Here is a 16,340-nt window from a genome sequence, read left to right on the forward strand (position 1 = left end):
TTGCGCACACAAACAGCTTTTATCAAGAATGAGTAATTTACACAGGTTTTAACATTATTTATTAATGACTAACTGGGCTACACATCACTTGGAAGTTGAAACAAAGAAAAAAAAAGTCATCTGTAACATCGTAACATCTCGTTCTAAATAGGCATATGCAACATTATAGGCCAACATGCCAATAAAAACAATTATTTCTTAACGAATTAAATTAAGATAATACATTCTGAATAAGATGGTTATTTGGGAATAACGAAATTAAGATAAAGGTTCCGTGGTATTTGCTTCGGCACTTTCTTTACATTAATGCCAACATTAGTCTATATCCTCTGTCTAAATTATGTATTTAAGACTAAGTAATATTTAGTTATACATTAAAAAAACCTTTACTCACCAAGATTAGGCTACATTTTTGTTGAGGAAATTATTAAATCCACTGTAAATGGCTTCAGCGTGGTCCTGCGCTTAGGCATTCAGCAGCAGCATTGAACTTGACCGCTCATTTAGCCTATACCGTGCAAAGGCGGAGCACGAGCCCGTGTAAAATGTTAGAAATGAAGCCCGAATCCGACCGAACCCGTCGTGTTCGGGCAAAGATCTTCAGCTCTAAAATAGCCGTTATTTTCTCTGGTAAATTAAATTTAAAATGAACCTCGTCTCGTTGTTTGTCCACTTACATCTGACTTTGTTGACACACGCCATGTGTGCCACCGGAGCGGAAATGACCTAAAACTTTTTCTTCTTTGCAACCATAAAAGGACCTAAACCTTAATCGCAAATCATTATTTATTCGGCAAATAACGTTTCCATCAGCGTTTATCGGATAAGCCATATATCGATCAAGAGAAAATCCAATGAGATCTAACGTATTTCTTTTGAGTCGATATTCATGAAATTCAATCGAATTTTACTGTTTCCATATCGCATTTTTCATTCGATATCACTTAATTCGGATAAAAACATGTGGATGGAAACATGGCTACAGTTTCATTAAACATCCTGACAATTACTACCTTAAGCGAATTATCAGTCAGTTTCTCCACTGTGAACATGGAAAAATTGGCTTTTAACGTTTCAAACCGAGACCAGAAAACGTTGAGCAGCGAAGCGCTCTTAAAACTTAAATCAAATTCACGGTTTTGGGGCAAAGTCAATAAACAGTTCACGTCAGTCACCGAGAAACCCAACACTTTTTGTACTAACTTCCCAAACAGAGAAGGTGATCGCAGACTCGTCCACTTGATCTTAGCCAAAAGGCCGAGAAGCGATACCATAATAAACGCAGCCAAAGGGGGAGCGGGCGAAGGCGCTTGCTTTCGAGGGTAGAGGCTATAGCGGGAATTTAACTCTATACGTTCTCATTGTATAACCCCATTGGCTTGTTTAAAGCACAAATTCACCTAAATTGTATTTTTTCCCCTTAAAACTAAACATATTTTCTTAAATGATTTTGCTAATCAAGAAAATACTTTACTCGTTGCCTTTGTAAGTTTAACAAATACAGCTATGCTTCCAGGTCTGTCGACGTTGCTGTGGTTTTTCGACAGCTGTAATATGAAGGGTAGAGTGAAAAAAAGTGTTTAAGTGTTTTAAACATTTAGTATTTTCTTCCTGTTTTCGAGTAAAAAAGAATTCTTAAATCGAAATACATTTACTTGTTAAGCAAAGTGGCTTAGATTTTAAGTCTTGTTTAGAGAAATAAATTCTAAAATGTAACAGGTTAAGGTCTAAATCAAGTAAAAATATCTGCCAGTGGGGTAAGAAAAATAAACCTAAATTGAGTTTATTATTGAATTAAGTTGAAACAGAAATTAAGTTTATTTTTCTTACCCCGCCGGCAGATATTTTTTGTTTTAAATATAAACCTGTTGATTTTTAGAATTTATTTCAATTATTACAATACATAATATCTTAAGCCACTTTGCTTAACAAGTAAATGCATCTCGATTTAAGAATTGTCAGATATTTACTAGAAAACAAGACAAAAACAGTAAGACAGACATTAATTTACTTTTTTCCTTCCAATCATGAATTTACAGATGGCTGGAAATTTTAAACAAAATAACTAGTGAAGAAGTTTTATTTTAATCCCAATCTACATTAATATGATGAATATGAGTTTACCATTATAATCACACGCAATTTGTTTACTATGAAGTTATGCAGGTCATGTGTTATGTTGTGTGGATCAGGAGTTTGTTTGCCATGGGATTGCTATTGGAACCCAGCTGTGTGTATTCATGTTTCAGGGCACAAAGGATTTTAGTATTAGCAAATAGCCAAGGGTCAAATAGGTCAAGGAAAGGAGACACTGGTCTGGTCTGGGGACTGTCATGTGATTCTTCAAGTTACAAGCCTGAACAGAAACATATTGTTAAAGCATATGGAGGGGAGGGACAAAGACCATATATATTTACCAAGCCTGGCTCAGAGCTTCAGACTGATTTGGAGAATGCCCCCAGAACTTCACTCGGGTTCTGGGGAGATTCCTCAGGCAGGCTCGGCTTCTTATTTTGTCCGGAAAATAAAAGTCTATCTCTTGAAATCAGAACCTAAGACTGAAGATTGTTTAATTTGAGGAAAAGGAAAACCACAACATTTGGTGCCGAAACCCGGGATAGAAAAGAGCTGGACAGTCGCACCACCTGAGCGGATCTGACGAGCAACACAAACAGCGTATGGCCATATACTAAAGGTAAGCACTTTTTGCTTATTTATTAGGTTTGTGTTGTTGGCCAGACTTTGCTCAACGTGGTGAGAAATTTAAGCTCTTCTAAATTTAAGAACCATACATGTTAACTGGGTTTTGATTTCAAGGTTACAATCTAATTAAGGCATCCATGCAGGAATCTGTTACTTTGGCTTTGATGATCAAGGTGAATTGAAACAGATTTTAAGTGAAGAGAACGCGTAAGAGTTGCCTGTATCTGTTGGTTGTAAGTGTATGATACAGAAGTCTATACCAGTGGAGGAGGTGCATGGTATAGAGGTCAATGTCGTGTGGTCGGAAGTGTTTATCGATATTGACAGTATACCGTGTAAAAGTGGTATATTTTATTGTTTTAGTTAACGACCATGTTGTAGGAGGTGTAATGGTCATTCGATTTGGGTATATTAGGTGATATCAAGAGGTGGCATACAAGGTTTTATGTATGAAAATATATGTACTCTGTGTGTTTGAATTTTGAGTGTGTATGCAGCTGAAAAATGTTTGACAGTGAGAGAAATGTGAACGTGCATCTGGCAGGCCGGGAGAAAGTTTCCCTTAGGCAGTCTCTGCGGGCTGTTAAGGGGGGTATATCCTGTGAGTATAGGGTAAATTACTGTGTTAGAGTGTGGAAGAATGAGCCCTAAAAAATAAATAAATAAATGCTAATTGGTTATTACTGAAAAATGGTTGGGTTAACAATTTGGTTTATAGGTTATCAAACATACATTTGAAAATTAAGGTTTGGTAAAACAATTGACACCAGATGGGACATCAAAAGGAGCACAGAACCTGAGACCACAGCTGGCTTTCTCTATGGACAGTGCAATCAGGTGGCCACCTACAGAGATGAGCAGTTTTGCTTGTTAAAAGATTGTATTGTTCACCTGAGATGGCTCGGGGTGGTCAAGTCACAAATGCTCTTCCAAATTTAAGAATAAAATGGGGAAATTAAAAGATTACTAGATTAAATGATAAGAATAAAGGGTTTCATTTTCAAAAGGAATGTGTGCTAGGACAGATGATGGTTTATTGTGTGAATGAGTTTTATTTTTGTCGTTGAGTGGCTTGGATAAAGATTTAATGTTAAGTTGAGAAAATGCCTAAGAAGTTTCGCGAACCTGAGTGTTACCGTGTCGGGGCAGACACGTTGGGGTTCGGAGAGAAGAGTTATTAAGTCCTGCAGGTCAGGTACGGTCTATGTGTTATTTGTCTTGTTGTTTTGGAAGGCCCGGGCTGATGAGAGATATTGTTTTTGTTTTATTTGTCATGTTGGATTGGTAAATTGTGTAAGTGAATCTTTTCCACGTTGATGGAAGTGAAGTGGAATGATGAACTTGGCCAGGTAGTCTAGATAGAGTTGTTTTATTTTATTTGTGTGAGAATGCAATGTGTCTGTGCTGACATAGAGTCTGTGTGTGAATGTCTGAGATGGAAAGAGTGGGGGCTGAGTGAGCAGTGGGTGTGTCTTTCTTCTGTTGCTCTGTAGAGAGCACAGAGAGGTGTTGTGTTACAGGAGTGAAGATTGTTTAAAACTATAAAAAAGGAGATAAAGTTTGAAAATATGAGTAAGAGTATGAATAAGAGACAGTTATAAATGCTGGGTATTAAAAATTAGATTTGAAGACATTGTGGTTCTGAGGTATTGTAGCCAAAAATATTAGTTATTACAGTGAAGTATAAAGCTAATTCTAGAAATTAAATAATTCGTTTAAATGATTGATTAAAATAAAAAAATTGTGCTCAATAGGAAAAGATTGCTTGTCCAAAAAAGGACAGATGTTGGTGATGGTATTTGATTCTATTTGACAAAACACTACAAAATATTATAAAGGAAATTTTATTTTAAAGACACATTGGAAATCTAAGTAACAATTTGGGGAATATATAAATTGGATAAATAAAAACAATAAGTTTGTGAAGTGGTTAAATGAGAAATAATTATAAAATATAAGGTGTGTTATATTGCAAAGAAAAGATTATGGCAGTCACATTAATGGAAAAATAAGGATTAAACAATTGTTGTGTGGAGAATTAGAAAATAAAATAATTGGAGTTCAAATGAGGAAACATTTGATGTGGCATTGTGTGAGGAGAAATGCAATTAAATAAAAATATAAACTAATGAAAGATAAGAGGAGATAATTAACAGACAAAGAAATGCTCATAGAGAGAAGGAGAGAAAGAGAGAGAGAGAGAGAGAGAGAGAGAGAGAGAAAGGGAGGGGGAAGGTCAACTCCCATAGCTCGAGGGAATAGTGAGATTAAAATCTAGCAGGAAGACAGAAGTAAAGCTTTGAAAAGAAAAAACAACAAATTAGAGAGAAAGTAGAGACCAAGTTATTAAAGGTGGAAATAAAGAGAAAAATAAAAAGGACAGGAAAATTATTAAAAGGTGAATGACACAGATAAATTATACAAAGATAAATTATTACAAAATGAAGAGGAGTCTTCATCTGATGATTGAAGGTGGTCACAAAATAAATTCTATTTTAAATCAAAAGGCAATATTTTGCATGGGTCAAGCTAAAACCTTGTGGGCTGATCATTCTGATCCTTTGACATTCAAGAAAGGGAATAAAAGCTGGCGATGAAAAGACAATGGCAAAAACTGTGTGACATCAAAGTGTCGGAGTTGCAAAGACAGGAGAATTCATAAACTGGACTGAGAACACATCCTACAGGAATGGGAATATAACTGTATGTCTCAAGCAGTGAAGGGGGCACTGCACACTGCACAATGTTCTGAAACAATGTTCAGAAAAGACTGAGTGGAGTCCAGAAAGACTCACAAAGACAATATTGTTCTTGGAGACAAGAGAAAAACTGGACTATACTTTTGCTTCTTCATACAAGCCTTTGGGTGAAAAGGGAAATAGTGAAACAGCCGTTCAATGTTTGGCTATAGGACCTTATATCTTATATCTATAGGGACACATACAATCTTTAGGTGAAAATCAGCTAGACAAATTTAAAGGCTGATCAAGAACTTATGCTGATAGGTGTGACTACCTTTTCTGAAATCAAATCAGACTCCTATTAATCTGACAGAAAGAAATGCATAATGAAAATTGGGGTTATTTCTTAAATTTGGTATTCTACAAGAGGAAGTTAGAACTCCAATGATGGTACTAAGCTAAAAAGCAAATATAAATGGCATCGAACCGCTATGGCAGAAAGGAAAATAAAATAGATAAAAGAAATAAATTGAAAAAAACACCATAGGATACTATAATAGGCAAACAAGAAAAAGCTGTGAGAATAGGAAAAAAAGAAATAACTAATTATTGTAACAAACATACGATTTAAGGAAATAAATCTAAATTGTATCTAGTCACGATTTAAGAGCAATAAATGACAAGAAAAGATTGATGATCCAAAAAATGTACATACTTTGCTTACAAGTGTTTCTCCATTTGATAAACATTTTTACTGTGAATTATGATTTGCATAAGAAGTAGATACTTGCATTTACGTATTTAATTATAAGGGAAAATATTATACAGGTTTAGAATGGATGAACTACTATTACAACATGCGGAAAGTTAATTTGGTTGATTAATGCTAAAAAGTTGATAAACTGATTGGTTGTCATTGAGTTATAGGCACACAGGAGAACAGTTGATTTGCCAGCATGGGCAAACAGATGTGGAAGCTAAAAAGGGTCTCAGAGTGTCAGGAGATCTTTTTAGATTGTATAGAAGTGAAAAATATCAGTCATAAATATTATTATCATAGATGTACATGGGGCAAATAAGTGGAATGAGAATAAATCATTTGATTCATGAGAAGAATAAAGATTTTGAGTTGAGATAAGAAGGGAAAAATTGAAGTGACGGATAAGAGTGAAGAAAAATTTGACTATTATCTACATTTACAAGGGATGGTAGATAAAGATGTATAGAAAAGGAATAATCATCAAAGCCATACTTAACAAAATGTGTGAAAATACTAATCATAACAGAACTTAAACTAACAACCGTACACCTTTAACACTGCATGAAATATTCGCCGATAGACCTATGCGTATTGTAAAAACATCTGGAATTAAGTGTTATATGAACAAACTAATTGTCTATGTATTGAGTTATTTGTGTACAGAAAAAGCTGAAAGGAGTTGAGGAGGACATGAGACAACATGACTTGATGAGTGCGAGATGATCTAGCTTATCTGAGGTTCGAGAGGTCGGAGGAGGCCAAACACGGCCACAGGTGGCCTAACTGGGGGAGACAGGATGAGACCAGCCCCAGAATGTCCAAGTGGGGGGAGCAGCCAATGTAGCAGAGCTCGTAGGAAGGAGAGAAGGAGAAAGAATGCCAATGATATGAAAGAAGAAACATCAAAACCAAATTAAAGTAAAAGCAATTCAAGTATACCGACGGATGGAGAGCAAAGTTTTGAGCACCGAGAGGAAGAAGTGAAAAAGAGAAATTGTCAAAAGAAATTGAATTGAAAAGAACGAAGCTGATTACTACAGAAGATTTGCATTTCTACAGTCAATTAAAGAACGAAGCTGATTATTACAGAAGATTTACATTGCTACAGTCATTTAAAGAACAAAGCCAATTACTACAGAAGATTTGCAATGCTACAGTCAATTAAACTTCCTGGCGATGGACTTTTGCCTTGATGGACTTTTGCCTTAAACAAGGCCCAGTGAAAGAACTGCAATAATTTCAAAGGAACAGACTCTGAAAGAAAGACTGAAAACATAGAGACATTGAACAGAGAACTTAAGGTGGACATTTTATGGGAAACATCCCAAAGATAACAATGATACAAATGGGGAATATTTACAGTTAAGGAAATATATTTGCAAAACCAGATTTCAATAATGCAATAACATTTTCAAGTCCACATACTTTGGGGTGATAAATTCAACAAGAATTCTTATGGATTACGAGAAAAAGTTTAAGGTCAATTTATCTGGATAATATTTAGGTCTTTTGGGAAATTCTGAGTTTAAAAAATACATCTGGTAGGCCACAATTTGGAAATTTGTGTCAATGGACGTAAATAACAAAACACTAAAAATAAAAAAGGAAGGATAGATATTTCAGAATGGTACAGTAAAAATTCTAAATGGTACAGTAAGATTACAATCAAGAAAATATAAGCCTTATGGAATTATAGACTTAAGGAAATTAAATAGGAAATGTTTTATAACAAGAATTTTGAATGAATCAACTAAGAAACCTCTAGATCTATTGTGAAGACATAAGTATAACTTAAGGTGTAAAAGGGAGAAAAGAAATGCTATTAGAAGAATATTATAATCAAATCAGAGCAACATATACAATGAAGATATTTGAAGATCAAATAATATCGATTGGGAATTATTCTGGATTGGTAGAAAAAGAAAATATTTGACCTCATTGGGAGGGAGAGAAAAAGTACTTAAATATGAGGGAGACAGGAAATCACTACAAAAGAAGGGTATTTAGAATCTTTATAAAAGGATGACCAAAACAATTAATCATAAATTATATGTAGATTCTGTTGATCAACCAAATGGATACCAAATTAGATTAAGGCATGGGTTTAAGCTAAATAAGGAATTTAATAAAGTTTTGTCAGAATAAGAATACAGAACAAATAAATTATGTACAGTACTACAATCAAAAAGTAGATTATTAAGTTTACAAATAAGGCATTAATTAACTTAGGATAACAACTAGATGCAGCCATTAAAAATACACGATAACATATACTGAATCAATTTTAATTAGAGGTTAGTGGGTAAATGAGGCATTGGTGTCTGGTTAGAGAACCAAATGAAAGTTAAAATATGATGGAAAAATTTACTTGAAATCAACAAGAATGTTATCAGGAATTACGTTACAAGACAGTAATGAATTTACAAATAGTAAACGAGAATTCAAGCACCTCTGATAAGGATGGAAAAAATTAATTTAAATTGTGATCAAGAATTATTATGGATGATTTACTTAGTTATATTATGGGTTATTTCCATTTACTAGTTTTATTTGAATTAATTACATTTATGCGTGTACTATGCAATCTTTAATTAGTTTATTATTGGTTATTTACATTTAATTGTTTTATTTGGAGTACTTTACTTTCATTTGTGTTGCAATCTTTACTTAGTATATTAGTGGTTCACATTTTATTGTGTTATTCGAGTTAATCTACATTTATTTGTGTTTTTGATGCCATCTTTACCTAGTTTTATTATTGGTTATTGCTCTTTACTTTGTTTATTTGAATTAACTTACAGTTATACTTGTTTATTATAATGAATTTTTGAGTTTTTATGCTTCAATTCAGCATCAATTAGTTATATTTACTCGTTTTGAATTTGAATATTGAATCTTTAACATTTAATTTGTGTTTATTATGCATACTTTACTTTTGTTTTATTATTTTTTACTTGGATTCATTAACGTTGACTTTACATTTACGATGCTTTATCATATACTATACATAGCTAAAATGATAACTGTAAGCGTAGAACCAATTGCGCACAAACTGTTTAGGGCTTAAGTACTTTTACTTTTACATTCAAGTCAAAATGAGAATGGAAAGATGTTTGTCTTATTGTCCATAGTTCGAAGTGCAGTGGCATAATTTAGTAATTGGTAAGGTATAGTGGCTTTCTTTAGCCACAATATATTAATAATTGAAACGCTGAATTATGAAACTGCACTCCGGATTAAAATAAACAGGAAAGGTGAGGCTAAATTAAGCCTCAGAGCGGGGATTATGAAGAAGTTTTATTTTAATCCCAATCTACATTAATATGATGAATATGAGTTTACCATTATAATCACACGCAATTTGTTTACTATGAAGTTATGCAGGTCATGTGTTATGTTGTGTGGATCAGGAGTTTGTTTGCCATGGGATTGCTATTGGAACCCAGCTGTGTGTATTCATGTTTCAGGGCACAAAGGATTTTAGTATTAGCAAATAGCCAAGGGTCAAATAGGTCAAGGAAAGGAGACACTGGTCTGGTCTGGGGACTGTCATGTGATTCTTCAAGTTACAAGCCTGAACAGAAACATATTGTTAAAGCATATGGAGGGGAGGGACAAAGACCATATATATTTACCAAGCCTGGCTCAGAGCTTCAGACTGATTTGGAGAATGCCCCCAGAACTTCACTCGGGTTCTGGGGAGATTCCTCAGGCAGGCTCGGCTTCTTATTTTGTCCGGAAAATAAAAGTCTATCTCTTGAAATCAGAACCTAAGACTGAAGATTGTTTAATTTGAGGAAAAGGAAAACCACAACACTAGACATACCTATTCGGGTCTGCTCCCGTTTGCTGTGATGAAGGGGGTCTTAGTCCAAAGCACATTTTGAGGAATGCTTCTTATTTCTTTAGAATTAATTTCTATTTATTTTCAATTACAAAGTATGCAATCTGATTTTCTTATCGCGGTGTGTGTTTTATTCCTAGTTTGCTTGCATGGATTTGCTTTATTGATTTTTATTTTTTTTTGCTTGTTGCATTTAACCCTCTGGGGTCCGACCATTTTGGGACACTGTCAGAGGTTCTGACATGCTCTTGCATTTGGTCTTTTTTCAGTTGCTTTAAAACATAATAATGGCAAGTGTCTCATACCACTGCGTTCAGCACAAACTGAGCTAAAATATTATATGAGCTACATGTATGTAAATGTTTGTATTTTTGAGAGAAAACGGTTTATGCGTGGTTTTTAAAAAAGCAACTTTTTTAAGTCACTGATATAAGTCCACAAAACACATACTAAACATGTTTTAGAGTTTTTTCTTTAAAATGATGTGAAAATCATACTGCCTACTTATTCACATAAAACAATGTATTGATTTAGAAATTGTAAGACACTTTTTGTTTAGAGGGGCTGTATGCGAGAAGGATTGATTGACAGCTAGCAAACAAAGACTTGCATAATGAGCTGCATAATGAGCCTTTAGGCAGGAATCTGAGAGTGAACTACAGTAAAGAATGTGAGGACAAATGTATACATGTTTGTTTGAGGTTTATTAAATTAACAATATAATCAATATAGAAATGATGGTCAGTAGGACATTTTCAGTTTATTTGGAAACATACCCTATTCAAAAACTTTGTATAAACTAAGAAACTGATACACAACAGAGCTGTAAACTTCATGTGGCTCATGTTTCCATATAACTTTATGTCGAAAAAGTGTTTTTCCACTTCATAGTTTTGTACTGATGAGAGAGATGCAGACCTCTAAGAGAGTTATAAACAGCTGTTAGCATAAGTTGTCCACAGAAATACCCTTACATATATAACTGATGGGTAAATGTCACTGATACTACATTCATATAAACTATCTTGTACATAAACTAAATCTCAGATAAACATCTGCAGCGATTAGTTATATAAAAAGCTGTTTTCAGATGACTGTTTTCAGATGCCCATCCCCTTATCGTCTAGCTTCTGTTTTAAACGCGTCTCTGTAAGCGCGTATGAACTTTAAAAACACATCGCATATGGCGCGTCCATGTGCGCGAGCTCGCGTCTCCTAACGCGGCGCTCATAAAAACGGTGTCGCGTGTAAAGCGCAATGTATGGAATTGCCTTGCATGTAAACAATATGGAATCATTTTACAGCAAATCCCGCAGTGCAGCAAGTTGCCATGAAGGATGTGTCTAACGCTGTAAAACATGTAAAAGATATCCGGCATTACAGGAGGTCACGGGATTTGTTTGTAAATAAGCATGTTAACATGGAATCATATTACAGCACACACTTAAAAGATACAGCAGTTCAGGGTTACTGAAAGTTGCCACGAAGGATATAAGTGAATAACTGTGTTTAACACTGTTACAGCATGCAACAGTGAAATCCGCCCAGTGAGATCGCGTCCGTTTGTAAACAATGCGAAAGTTTTTCAATCCGAAGCGTACAGTCTGTGAGGTTGCTTACTGTATGTAGGCTGAACTGCACAAGCCATGAGCATATTAAGTTACATGATAGCAAATATAAATGGTATAAATTAACTGTTAACGTTACATACTTCTAATCCAGCTGCAGTCCGTCCTCCATTGTTCTTCTAAGGTAATGTTAAAGATAAATGCTTCTCTTCCTCAATGTCCAGACATAAATGAAGATATTCCTCACGTGTGTGTATAAAGTTTATAATCCAAACATGCGGTGAAAAGTCTTTAAATCTGATAAAACTTTACGCTTTGCTTATCGTTTGAACAGCTCGTGTTTTCATTACCATGTCAACAGCTGTGGGCTTGACCAAATTAAAGATAATGAAGTCAGCCAAGAAAAACGGTACTCTCTTTACTTCAATGCAGATTACATAAACAGGCATTATTTGTTTTCGATTATATTTAGCTTGTTTAAAGGACAAGTTCGGTATTTTACACTTAAAGCCCTGTTTTCAGATTGTTTATGATGAAATAGAACGGTTTTGACTGAAATTTCGACATATGCGGCTGCCCAGAGAATTTTTGGGTGTTTGTGTTTCAGCTCCTACCTTTAGAATGGGTTTAATGGTGCACTGGAACAATTATTCCTAAAATGAATTAAACTTTCGTTTACAAATACGTGAAACTCACCGAGTGGTCAGGGGTGGTATGCTCACACAAAAATCGCCGCAAAATACGCACTCCAACAGGTCTTATCCTAATTTTTGCCAACTCCATTGACTTGTATTAGTTGTGCTGTGAGGTACGGTATTACTCCGCGCCGGGAACTTTGTTTCTATTCTTGCAATTGGCAATGGCGGATTAGCGCCACCAACTGGGCTGGAGTGTCTATTATTCAAGCTCTAAGCGGAAGAATGTACGGGTGTGAGGCGTTTGGAAAAATAGGTCCACAAGTTAACAACGAATGCTAAAACAGCTGTTGGAAAGCATCTTTTAACGCGATTTTTGTGTGAGCATATCATTGAACACCCCTGACCACTCGGTGAGTTTCACGTCTTTGTAAACGAAAGTTTAATGCATTTTAGAAAGGATTGTTCCAGTGCACCACCAAACGCATTGGAAAGGCAGGAGCCGAAACACAAACACCCAAAAATTCTTTATTAATGATGGAGTATTTTAAGTTGGTTCTGCCATGATAAGGAAAAAACACGTCAAAACGCGGCGCCGCGTTTTTGGACCCCAGGGGGTTAAATGCACATTTGATTTTTTGCCGCATTATTCCGTGTTAATGTTTATGCAGTCCTGCAGTTTTTTTTCTTTACGCGTGTATATAAGTGTATGTACCATTTATATAACTCTTTCCACATGTAACATCTGAGCTGTGGTTTTTGAGACTTAAACAGAAGGCGAGAGTATGTTTGTGTGCTTTGGTTTTGGTTTATTTTTGGTTCATCACTGCTTTTAAAAATTATGCACTGATTTTCTGTGTGGTTTTTCCCTTCTGTTAAAAAGTGGATTTAGGGTGTGTCTCATTTCTCTGTCTTAACCCTTCCCCTTACCACTTCACCTCGGTTTTGCACGTTCATGTGAGGCGAAGTGGTGTCTCAATTCTCAGTTTGATCAAGGGCTAGGGCCAAGGCGTAGGGATACATAGCCCTTGAAACGAAGTGTGATAATGACCACACTTGAAAGAGAGGGGTAAACGTTAACGTAGGAATATCTCAGGAGAGCCAGCATCAATATGTTTTATTGATAAACGTCGAAATGTCAAGGAGTCGCAAAAATGAAAGTAACTTTATTTTCTGCAGTTTAATTGAGATTATATTATGACACACATGTTTTATGACACTTTTAATAAAATGTTCAAGCGGTTTTAATTGTAATGTTTTTGTTTTGAATCGCTAGTTAAGGCGCTAGCTAGCAGCTAAGTTATGTGCTATTTGTTGAGCTCCGCTCAGGCAATCGATACCACAACCTGAGACAACGGCATCTTCTTTGTTTGTCAACGCTTGTCTGTTTACGTAGCAGCCGGTTAGCGGCAAGGGAAAGTGACGCAAACAGTAATCGAGTGGCGTCTCATTTTTTAGATGAACAATCTTTCTTACCCCTTTCCCCTTTACTCGGTTTCGAGGGGCAAGGGGAAGACGAAGACAAAGGGGAAGGGGTAAGACAGAGAAATGAGATTGGCCCTTAATCTAGTCTCTCCAATTGTGAGTAAATAACTGGTGGGCTGTAAATGGTGTTTTTTTAAATATTTTTAAGCACTTTCTGTAAAAATAAATTTGTACTATTTTTGGAAAGTCACGTCTATTTAATCCCATCCGAACCAGCAGGGTCCTTTTCATATTTTTGTAATTTTTTGTTTGTTTAATTTGTCTCTTGGGTTCAATCTATTTTCCTGTGTGAATAAATAACCCAGGTGACCTAGTCGGTTCCTTTTCATACCTTTAACCAAAGGTTACACATCCAAGCAAACGAGGAATAACACATACGATTAGATCATCACGTCGCATCCTTTGGAATTAATAAGAAATAATTATTCAGTCTAAAGAAATAAGAAGTAAAACGTGTATGTACTTCTCCAAATGTGCACACTTTGGACAAAGACCCCCGTCATTACAGTAAACAGGAGCAGACGCAAACAGTTGTGTATGTCTCGTTATTTTATTTGAAATTTACAGCTGTCTTACATGTGATATATTTTCATAATACGAAATGCTAAAAAATTATTTGAAACATTATTCAGTCATTTCCAAGTAACACCTAAATGGACAATATCTGCTATTGTTATTTTTGACAAGTAAATTCGTTTTTGGAAGAAAACATGCAGTTGTCAGTCCATATTATATTGAGTGGCCATCGTAGTGGTGGAGCTGGAAGGATGTTTTCCCTACTTCCGGTCAAAGCCGCCATTTTGTGAAATGGGCATGTAGGCGACGCTGGAGCATGCCGCCATTGTCTCTGTTCAACAAAACAATTGTGTGTTTATATAGATATATTCGATTTTTTTCCTCAATCAATCACCGAATACAAGGTGCAACTCGATGCCATCTGACCCTTCTCTCTGGTTTATGTTTGTAAGGAAAATAGAGGGCGAAATTCCATTTCAGTCAAACATTCCTTCGTGCCACGCTGCTTTTTGTCTTAGAACGAAAAAAAAAACATGTGCTCCATCTACACAATTCATTTTCCTGTTTACGCTTAAAACAAGCAAATAAATATGCCTACAGGGTAAGAAAAACGTGAACTTATTTCAAGAAAAACTGTCCTACCCCACTGGCTGATTTTTTTGCTTGTTTAAATTCACTTCAACTGCATATATAAATATATTGTCTACAAACTAGATCATCGGGCAGATGTTTATCTTTTTAGTATCCACCAAAGACACATGCGAACATGCATATGGGCCAAACTTTTCCACAATACACATTCATTGTGTGCACGCGCCATTGTCTTTGTTCAACGCGACAAGTCTGTAATGTTTTTCTTTGAACGAGGTGCTCCGCCTAAATAATTTGACCAATTTTTACATGGGTTTATTCCTCGTTGTTGTCGTTTTTTCTTTGATAACAATCTATATAGCGCTTTCCACAATCGTTTCGGTGTTAGCTTTACGTGGAATAGAAACACAGAAAAGTACTGAGCGATGGAGAAACAAGGAACGCGCAACGTATTTTAAAACACGGGTTAGAACCCGATCTGGCAACCACGCAAAAAAGAAGCAAACTCTGGTTTTAAACTCACCTTATTTGTACCCGTAAAGTGCCCGATTCAATTCATGGAGTTGACGGAGCAAGACTCGCTTCCACTTCCAAAGGTCAAAAATCCAATTAAATGTGTATTCCACAGTGACCAAATGATCTTAACCAAAATGCCGAGAAGCGATACCGCAATGGGAGCCGGAGAAGGCGCTGGCTGTCGGGAGGGAGGTTGGTGGGTCAGACGTCCGGCACCGATGGTCTGGGTCCATTCCTCAATGTGTGCATTTCACTCTATACGTGTAAAAACAACAACATACAAATACATACAGAAACAGTTATCACTTATACAAAAAGAAACATGAAGGTAAAGCTTCAGTTAATTTGCTTGCTGATTGCTTTTTGCATGCACATACAAAACTGAACAAAACTGATATACTAAACAAAATAGGCCCCAAAATGCCAAGTAGAGGTAACTGCAGACTGGAGCAATGGGCGTGCCATAAGGTTGGAAAGAAATGGGGCGTGCCATGAGGAATGGGCGTGCCGTAAGGTATTTTCAATTGGACGCGAAAAGCTTCCTGGTCCACATAAAAGCAAGCCATAAACTTAATCACTAATTACACAAATAATTATAAAAGACAAAATACATGTCTTATACTGTAAAAATAGCAATAATGATGGAATACATTCTAAAGTATGTTACCTTCGAAACCTGTATGACGCGGGTTACATGACGTCATCGCCACCGCGACTTTTTTAGGATCAGTCATTAAAAAACATTCATACTGTTTGTGATAAATAAACTTTTTATAACACATCACTTGAAGATATTAAACATTTATTTTGTATTGCCCTTTCTCTATTTAATTTTGGACTGACTTTGAAATAGATAAACTTCCTAAAATAGAAACTCCTAGATGTAGAATTTAGAACCTCACATTTTACTTTGTTTCCAAAACCCATATTTTTCTGAAAAACTAAACTATATAATTGAATTATTTTAAGCATAAAACAAATAAAAGAAACCCTTTTATTATAAGACTGATCTCACAGTATACTTTGAAACCCTTTCAAACA

The 16,340-nt window shown here is 35.5% G+C and overlaps 1 long non-coding RNA gene across 2 annotated transcripts in view; it reads right to left on the reverse strand.

The window, feature by feature from the left end:
* Positions 1 to 15,404: 15,404 nt before the first annotated feature.
* LOC129434887 (uncharacterized) overlaps positions 15,405 to 16,340 on the reverse strand; it is a 67,842-nt gene continuing 66,906 nt past the window's right edge. For both annotated transcript variants that reach the window (XR_012369468.1, XR_012369466.1), the window contains one exon: positions 15,405 to 15,554. This is a non-coding gene — a long non-coding RNA (uncharacterized lncRNA). The remainder of the gene's footprint in view (positions 15,555 to 16,340) is intronic.

The sequence above is a fragment of the Misgurnus anguillicaudatus genome, chromosome 5 (assembly GCF_027580225.2).
Source record: "Misgurnus anguillicaudatus chromosome 5, ASM2758022v2, whole genome shotgun sequence".
Lineage (NCBI taxonomy): Eukaryota > Metazoa > Chordata > Actinopteri > Cypriniformes > Cobitidae > Misgurnus > Misgurnus anguillicaudatus.